The sequence below is a fragment of the Eurytemora carolleeae genome, unplaced genomic scaffold (assembly GCF_000591075.1).
Source record: "Eurytemora carolleeae unplaced genomic scaffold, Eaff_2.0 scaffold124, whole genome shotgun sequence".
Classification (NCBI taxonomy): Eukaryota; Metazoa; Arthropoda; class Copepoda; order Calanoida; family Temoridae; genus Eurytemora; species Eurytemora carolleeae.
Genome location: NW_019396953.1, coordinates 265715 through 275725, shown reverse-complemented (window position 1 = coordinate 275725; position 10011 = coordinate 265715). Strand labels below are relative to the sequence as shown.

Sequence of the window (10011 nt, the reverse complement as noted above, 5' to 3'; positions counted from 1 at the left end):
CCCTAAGAAGGAAACTCTGTAGTGCAAATAACTTTTTCCCCCGTAGTTCCAAGGTTTTTGTAAACTCTAATGCGAAACCTCCCCAACTGTTTTTATCATTTAGGCAGAAGCACTAAACAGTTAGGGAAACTTATACAAACAGTTAGGGAAACTATTCTAACAGTTAGGGAAACTATCCTAAACAGTTAGGGAAACTATTATAAACAGTTGGGGAAACTATCCTAAACAGTTAGGGATACTATTATAAACAGTTAGGAAACGTTTCTAAGCAGTTAGGGGAAACTAGTCTAAACAGTAAGGGGACTTTTCTGAACAGTTAGGGAAACTTATCTGAACAGTTAGGGAAACTTATCTGAACAATTAAAGAAACTATTCTAAACAGTTAGGGAAACTATCCAAAATAGCTAGAGAAACTATTCTAAACAGTTAGAGAAACTATTCTAAACAGTTAGGGAAGCTATTCTAAGCAGTTAGAGAAACTATTCTAAACAGTTAGGGAAACTATTCTAACAGTTAGGGAAACTATCCTAAACAGTTAGGGAAACTATTCTAAACAGTTTGAGAAACTTATCTGAATAGTTGGGGAAAATATTAAAAAGAGTTTGGAAACAATTCTAAGCAGTAAGTGAAACTGTTTTAAACAGTTAAGGAAACTATTCTAAACAGTCAGGGAAACTTTTCTATACAGTTAGGGAAACTATCCTAAACAGTTAGGGAAACTATCCTAAACAGAAAGGGATCCTGGCATTGCAAATAGGGAAACTTTTTGGAATAGCAAATCTTACTTTTCTATGTATTTAGGAAAATTATTATTCACAGTTTAGTTTAGTTAAGCGCACTGTTAGGATGATTTAGGAAAATTGTTATTCACAGTTTAGTTTAGTTAAGCGCACTGTTAAGATGATTTAGGAAAATATTTAGAGATATTTAGGATTGCAAACCCAAGATTATAAACATGTTAGGTATAGGAATATAGATAACTGAAGTACGTTAGACATGGCAATTCTCCCCCAGTCATTCTATATGTGCACGCAGGGCCATTTTTCTAAATTACCGCTCTAAACACAAAAACATTTCAGCTAAATCATTTTTTATGTTCCACCAAGTCATGCAACAAATTTTGCAACCTAAGTCGCCGAAATGTTTTTACAATGCAAAAACTAAATGATTTCGTGCTCCAGTGTATATCTGTATTATTTAAATTACACTTAAATGGCCTCCTCTCTCTTCTGTTTGGTTGATTATATCTGACCCAACAAGAACTTGAAATATTCAATCCTAAAAACAGTTTTCTACTCTTAGCTCCAGTATCAATCCTGAAACTGTTTATAACGTGTATACATATAACTGACCCAGATTACTCTCTGCAAAAACAAATCCTTGCGGCCAATACTGAAAACAGCGACTAATTTGCAAAAGATATATTTTTAGCAATACAATACCAAACTCATGGCATTGGACGCGATAGCTGGGATTTTAGGAAAACAAAACTTGCTTCAGAAACGACGTTTTCTTCTACATTTTTGATCATACTAATGTTTCAATGGTACCGTTGTTAATCGAAATGTCATTGGAAAATTACAGTCTCTTTGATTGTGGTTTTCGTTTTCTTTCAATGGCCCCCCCCCCCCTTGATAAAATATCCATATGATATCCTTTTCTTGTGTTTGAAAACTTAACTCTATGACTTTAATATTGTTTAAATAAAAAGTAGGACTGTTTCATTAGCGCGTGAAAAAAACAGGAACCCTGGATACAAATCATGACTCTCAACACCCGAATGTACGCAAAAAGGACTCGACACGAATACGCAGTTTTTACGCCAGTTTTGCATCTGCCACAGATGAATATAAACCCCTGGAAAACATGCATTGTCATACTAGATTTGAAAATCATGCATGGAACCAAAAAAGGTTTTTAAAATTCTTCATTATCATGAATACTGGGGGTATGGGGGGGATACAATAATAACGCTCAGCTCAATCTATTTATAATTGCTCATAATGCCTCTTTTTACATTTGAGTTGAATTGCGTGGATTGAATTGGATATATGATTAGGAACAACTCAATTCCCTGGGATCGTAGTATAATCGTAAACTAGTTTTTACTCCAGATTTAACTCATCCATCTTGCTTTTTTTTCAATATCAGGCCGAGTAATTTAATCAATTATCTTTTTGTGTTAACGGTGGTTTTAGGTAGATAGATACATTTATTTATAAATTTACTTTACTTAAAATAAATATAAAAATAAAATATTACACCAGGATATATCCTCGCTATTGATAAAACTTTTTGTACCAAAACTTATTTTTTTTAAATCCGTAAAAGAATATTTTTACAATGTCTAAAAATACCTAGACTAAGTGCTTTACAGCTAATATTGCGTGCGATAAAATAATTCGCAACTGTGCATTAGAAAATACATTATTGCAAAAAATTACTTTTTTTGCGATAAATGCGGACTGAAACCTGCAATTTTCGGCACAATTAATTGCTGCAAAAACTGGACTTGGTGAATTAGATCTAAAAATAATAAGAAAATCGTTGAAAACTGCAACATTCTGCCAGAAACATTGAAACTGTATAAATACAAGTCAAATCAAAGTGCAGACTTTGAGCCTTTTCCACAAACCCAAATTTTCTGGTCCCTATATCTTTGAAACACAATGGGCAGGCCTTAGATTTGTCAAAGTACGAATTTAAAATATTTACACCCTCTGCAGGTTGCAAGATATCGGGTTTAGAAAATTTGAGTTTTGGCAAATACTCATTTCTTTCACGTTATACTTCGTATATTTCGTATATATACTTATATTTCGTATATATATGTATATTTTGTATATACACTTGTATTTCGTATATATGCGTATATTTCGTATATATACTTATATTAAGTATATATACTTATATTAAGTATATATACTTATATTATCTATATATACTTATATTTCGTATTGAAATATTACGAATCATATTATCTCTTTTTCTCTTTTTAGAGAAACAAAAATATAAACCAAAAAATTTTCTTCTCTCAAACTGAAAATTAGGATTTATCACTATTCGAAAAAAGGTTAAGAATTAATTTTTAAAAAACTGTATTATTTGTTTTTGACATTTCTATATCTCACATAATGCATAAACAATATACATAGAGTGAATAAAAGCAAACAAAGTTAGTACAAAAAAAGTATTTTCTAGGAAAAAGTATTTCAAGCCGCCGACTTTTTTAATCCACTCTATCCCTAGACATATATGTGTGATGATTTATGCTGTAGAAAAGAAATAATATCTATATTTTCTAAAATTGAGTAATCACGCAAAAAGTCTCTCAACGAATAAATTTTTTGATTTATTTCGAGGATTTTAGCAGTTTTGGCGCAGACATATATCTTTTAAAATATTCTAGGTTTTTGCAATATATTCTTGTTCCTTCTCTAGGTATCTGTCTATCTTCGTATTATTTTTCTTCCTTTCTTTTCTTTAGGTTTGTTTTAAAATATTCTAGGTTTTTGCAATATATTCTTGTTCCTTCTCTAGGTATCTTTCTATCTTCGTATTATTTTTCTTCCTTTCTTTTCTTTAGATTTGTTTTAAAATATTCTAGGTTTTTGCAATATATTCTTCTTCCTTCTATAGGTATCTTTCTATCTTCGTATTATTTTTCTTCCTTTCTTATCTTTAGATTTGTTTTAAAATATTCTAGGTTTTTGCAATATATTCTTGTTCCTTCTATAGGTATCTTTCTATCTTCGTATTATTTTTCTTCCTTTCTTATCTTTAGATTTGTTTTAAAATAGAGGCGCAACTTTAGAATTTTCAAGGGGTAGGGGGAATATAGTTTAGAATAGATATATCAGGTTATTGGGGGGCAGGGACGTATAACAAGGGTAGGGGGGATTTAACCCAATCGGTTCAGCCGTTTTGGCGTTTATTGGATATCAACAAACGAGCCAACACCAAGACAAGGCAAAAATATATTAATGCAGATTTAAATTATAATTATAAAATTTTCTCTCTAATTGTCTAACTGTGCCTGACCAATACGTTTAATAATCTAGTATTGGCAACACCTTGCAAGTAAAGGATTGTATAGCGCGCGTATCCAAGCACTCAACGCATATTCTGCCCGCTATAATAATTTAGGATTATTCACTCCTCACTAAATGTATGGAAAAAAAACGTTTTCCTGACCACAACAAATCTTATTTTTCAAAAATAAACCGCTGCAAAAATAGGATTGCAAATGGCACCCCTTAAAACATTGCAACCTTGAAGACGGTAGGGTGGGGCAACAACCCCCTTTTTCACCTGAAAATCTGCAATTTTTTGCACATGCTAAATTTTATATTGTTCATCAAATTGAAAAAAAAAACATTGCATGTTGAATTCAAAAATGTAAAAATTGAAATCTACGAAATTCACCTATTTATACACCCCCCTTCCAGCCTAATGGGTCGTATTTCATAACCATAATCCATAAAAACGTCGGGAGAGCCCGTCGTAAATATTAAAAAATAATGCCTGGGCTCTTGAACCCGAAACAGGGGGAGGCGGGCAAAAAACATTTAAACAAAATAATTTCGCTGAAAAAATCTTTTTGTTAATCAGAAAAAAAGTTTTTTTTCTGTGTTTGGTTTCTGCCCTTGTTATCTTATAGCAAATCATAACTTGGAAATATTATGGTCGTGAACTTGGAAAAAAGGTTTGAACGTTGTTTTACGATTACAAGCTTCCATTATTGAAGGTCGAGACACGAAACCGCGAATAAGAAGAAATAAAAAATGTCCGCAGTCATATTGTAACGAATTTAACAAATTGTTAAATTCTTGGAAAATGTTGGATTTTGAATCCGAGTTTTTTGTTTGCAGTTTTCAAGCAAACTTTTTACCATGCCAGAGGGTAGAACTAAAGAAACTATAGGTTTACGCAATGCTTGTTTCTTCATCTCGTAAAATTCGTGGTTTTGGTTTGTAACAAACTCTTTCTCCATTTAGAAAGTTGGCTGGTTTAAAAGTATTGTTTGTTGAATATTTTATTTGTTAATTTGATTGTTCATTAATGGTGGTATGTTCTGCTTGAAGGGTCCATGCAGTAGGCGTTTCAATTAAGTTGAAGTAAACATTTTATAAAAAATATAATGTCCCGCAAACGTTTTGTCTGGTCAAAAATGAATTAGATATAACAAATATTCATAATTTCAAAAACTAAATATTTACAATTGTGTTGTGGTTTTTCTCAGAAGTGACTTGCGCATTCCGAATGAAGACAATCAATGTACGAATTATCAGAATTAAACACTTTTCAAGTTTCTTCCACATATTTAATCAGAAAATTGTTTCAAGGGTACTTTTTTTAATCGGGCATGCCCCCCTTTTTACATTTAAGGTTATCTAAAATCACGATGACGGCCCTTTAAGTTGTGTGGTCTATCTTATTATTTTAGCAAATAAGACTGTGGCCCTTATATACTACGGTATTTTAAACACCAATTGTTGCTTCAAACTTCATTGTTTCTAAGGTCTGATAAATTGGGGGGAGTATTTAAATATTTAAAGTCTACTCATGTCTCCATCTCATATATTCTATATACGATCATGTTTCTATTTGTACTTGGAACCTTTACACCCCCGACACGCTGAACTAAGTTTAACTAAACATGTCTATTGTCTAAACACGCTGAACTAAGTTTAACTTAACATGTCTATTGTCTAAACAAATCAATTTTTATATTTAAGCTATACTTTTTAGTTGTATTTTGATCAATCAAGTATATTTGTCTAAACGGCGTTGCAATTCAGAGTTTCCTCGTAATCTAACACTTGGATGTGTGTGCTCCCCCCCCCCCTCCTCCTACACAGGATAACCTATATCTATCTAGCCTCTTTCCTGCACGTAACCTCCCCCTCCCCCGCCTCAATATTAGCTTGGGCTCTCTATATATTCTATCCATATCTCTACTTGCAATGATTTAAGTCACATAAAGTATGTATAATGTGCAGGGTGTTCTAAAACATGGGAATTAAAGAGACAGTAAGCGTAATTTCTAGTGACCCTCTTCGCAATAAGGGCAGTGTCCGATTTACAACGGTACCCTTAAAAGCTTTGTCTGAGCAAGTAGGAATTAGATATTATTTTAATTTTTTCAATTGATGGGGTTTCTACAAAAGTGATTTGCACAAGTGCACGACAATACCACTGTGAAACTTATAGAAAAAAGACAATATCTTCTTCCTTATTGATTAGATAAAGGGTTCAAGGGTATTGCCATCTTTGTACGGAGGGCCATTTGAAATTACGCATACAGTCCCTTTAAGTAACAATTCTTTGATCTCCAATATTATTGAATAAAATCAAAGTTGTCCAATTACAATGATATTAAACAGCTTTTTGGAGAGCTTTCGAAGATATCAAAAATGTTTTGAATTTTTGATCCGTGTGATGTTTTGTCATACTTCGCGTAAAACAAGTAGAGGAGCACGAAGTCACAAAGTTGTACCTTTAATGTCGCATAAATTTTAACCTCTCTTTTTGTCTAGTTGACAGTGAGAACTGAGTCAAAAAAATTTTTTTTGAAAGAATGGCGCAGAGCGAACTGGAATTTTAGTTGCAAATAATTAAACCTACTATACATTAATAAAAACCTGAATATGATATCTTATTTCTTTACTCATGCGCATAGTCGATACCCAGCTTAATTCTCCATTACCCCTCCTCCCCCCTCTAGATATCAATTTGCATATGCAGCTTTCTGAAAACTCAAAATTTTTGTAATATTTCACCAAAAGTTTGACGGTTCGTTGAGCAGTATTCCCGGGCCCAAAGGAACCCGTTCCTAAAATATCCGAAATATCTACGGCAGAGACCCGCAAAAAGTATAATTGCAAGAAAAGGACTGTTTCGCTCTAGGGTGGGGGGTTCTTGATAATATATAGTTTACTTCAAACCAGAAAACTGAAAACATCAATGGAAGAATCTGACTGCAAGGTTCAAATATTTGTGCAAGGATTAATTCTAAAAATTGTGAATTTCATTGTTCGATCCTAAATCTTAAATTTCGCGTTATTTACTTGTGTGAGTTAAAGGGACTGTAAGGGTAATTTATAAATGAGCCTCCATGCAAATATTTTATATCAATGTTTATGATTTTGAAAACTTATCATTTTCAATTTAAATTCCTCTACAAAAGTGACTTGCGCATTTATTCTACAGGAAACCATGTATGAATTAAACATTTAATACTAGAAAAACGACAATACGGTTGTGAATCGGGCATTTCCAGCTTTACATGGAGGGCCACTTGAGATCAGGCTTCCAGTCCCTTTAAGATTAAGCAAATATTTAAATAAAAGAATGAAGCGTTGGATATGCGGGTTCGTATTATGAAGATCCCGCTGGCTCGACTTGACCGGCTTAGTAGAGATGAAGAATCAGGTATTCATCAAGGTCATAGTGATTCAAAGGTTGCCATCGATAAAAATTTTCCCAATTACTTTTTTTAAACTAAAGCAAAAAAGGGATGCTTTGTAGTATAAAATGTACAATGTCTATAAGATAAAATAAAGTAAAAGTGAGCTAGTTAGGTAAAATAACTTTAAATCGGCCAAGTCAGGATAATTGATGCACATTTTCTTAGCAGTCTGGATCTAAGTATACGGTTCATGGCGAAACTGGTAAAAAAACTCTTTTTATTTAATAAAATTATGATAAATATAAGTTTGCAACAATTCAGAAATGGAGAATTACAAAATTCCAATTATTTTGTTAAAAATTATGAACAGAATATTCAAATTGTTAAGGCATCTTTTTATAGTGCATTTTTATAGTGCATTTTTATAGTGCATTTTTACTTGAAATAGATAAAGTTTAGTGTGTGTGTGTGATCACACCAACTGAAATGTACTGCATTCTGCCCATCAATTGAATGTGTTAACGGATAAGGGTGGTGGGGGGGGGGGGGGGGGTTGAATATTTTTTACCTACTATCTGATGAAATGATATGAAAGGTTTGAAAAGCCTGATCTGCGTATAGTTTTTGCCCCAACTCTGACTTGAAATAATGATAGGTCTCTCTATGCAAAATTAGCGTTTGATGAAGTTTCAACCGTTTTCGATGATATAATCATATTTGCTAAATTTTGCATATCTTTAGAACTTTTTAATCTCGCAAATATGTAAATTCAATTCTATATTAATCAAGTATTGTAAGATTTATATGCGGGATTTTAAACTTAAAGCCAGTCAAATAAGAAAAAAGCTTTTTTGCTGTTTTTTTTTTTTTACGTGAAATCCATTTGATGATTTGAATCAAGTAGAAAATCAATTTCAATGAATATACTCGAAATGATTTTTTTTGTGTGCGGGGAGGGGGTTATTCTGTATTACCCCTGAGCTTTCTAGCCCCTCTCTCCCCTCCCCCAATCCCCTCGCAATTTTTAATGTTTGGTTCATGGGAATAACTGACCAACTGTTTTGTATAAAGCATTGCATACATTAGGCCTGCAAAATATAACCGTCATTTCTAGCTGCTGCTTTTCCATATAAGAGTTTTACATATTTGTTGAATTGTAAAGCTTGCATGACCGACTTGAAATTTGAAAAGCATATCAACATTTTATTTATTCGGATAAAAAATTTAAATTAATGCAAAAAAGTTCCTACATTTTCTTTTTTTAAGTGCATACTTGTTTTCTCGCCAAATTCATCTTTGATTGCAAAACTTTCAGTTTGTGGTTTTGCACATGCGTAAATATTCATACTTGTATGCAAACATTTGCAAAAGAATTGTGCAAACATCCCTTGAAACCAGCATATATTGACAAGCCATAAAACAATGTATTTGTAAAATTTTGCCAAACATAAATCGCCATTTTAATTACAAAACTTTATATTCATTTCATGAAACATATTTCTCTAATAATGGCGTCTGTTCATAGTGTTTACATCGCACAATGCAAAATGTATATGTACTATTTCGTAGTGTGCGTATCAAATTGAAAAAATGCCGCGGCGCTCTTTTTGTTTAGACAATTAGAATGTCAATCACAGTTGCTGGAGGTGTAAAATTAAATATTCTGGTCAGGTTCAGCATTGTTTAGAACTATACCGCGTCTATTCCAAATACACAGATACGTACAGGCAAAGAGGGGAGGACCCCCCCCCAAGGCAACGAGGGGGGATTGGGGGACGCCCCCCCTATTCACTCCCCGTCAACGGGTAGTATTCTGAAGCCCCATTTTAATATACAAGTTTTTATCAAACTATTAATATTTCTAGAAAAAACTTGAAACCTGATAAGTTTAATGAGAATAATTTAATAAACATAATAAATATATTTTATATACATATTTAGAAAATTCGTTTATCTTTAAAAAAAAAATGAAAAAAAATAATGAAAAATATAAACTCAAGATAACTTTCACAAACTCAAATTTTCATAATAAAACATCTCAAGAGGGGGGGAATGTGTAGATGGAAAATTGGAAATAAATAAAACCAAGGAATGTTAAAAGGATTGAGATAATTTTTAAAGTATTTTTTTCGGTAATAAGTGGTATGATTGATAATCAAAATACATTTTTTAATTATTTCTATCTTTGCAACCTGTTAAAGGTAAAAACCGTTGATATTTCATACTTAGGTTATTTGATCTAACAGAATTCATAGTTTGAAATATCTAGGGTCTATGATATTGGATTGCAAAGATATCGGGATTTGAAAATCAGAGTTTGTGGGAAAGACTCAATTCATTTGGAATGTCTGTTTGGGTGAACCAAAGTTTCGGGGCAACTCACATGTCCCCTAGATGGTTTATGGCTGGTCGAACATGTCCCCTAGATGGTTTATGGCTGGTCGAACATGTCCCCTAGATGGTTTATGGCTGGTCGAACATGTCCCCTAGATGGTTTATGGCTGGTCGAACATGTCCCCTACATGGTTTATGGCTGTTCGAACATGTCCCCTAGATGGTTTATGGCTGGTCGAACATGTCCCCTAGATGGTTTATGGCTG

The 10011-nt window shown here is 32.8% G+C and overlaps 1 protein-coding gene across 1 annotated transcript in view; it reads left to right on the top strand.

Moving 5' to 3' along the window:
- LOC111710473 (NGFI-A-binding protein homolog) overlaps positions 1 to 10011 on the top strand; it is a 56971-nt gene that overhangs the window by 8345 nt on the left and 38615 nt on the right. The gene's annotated exons all lie outside the window — the stretch shown is intronic.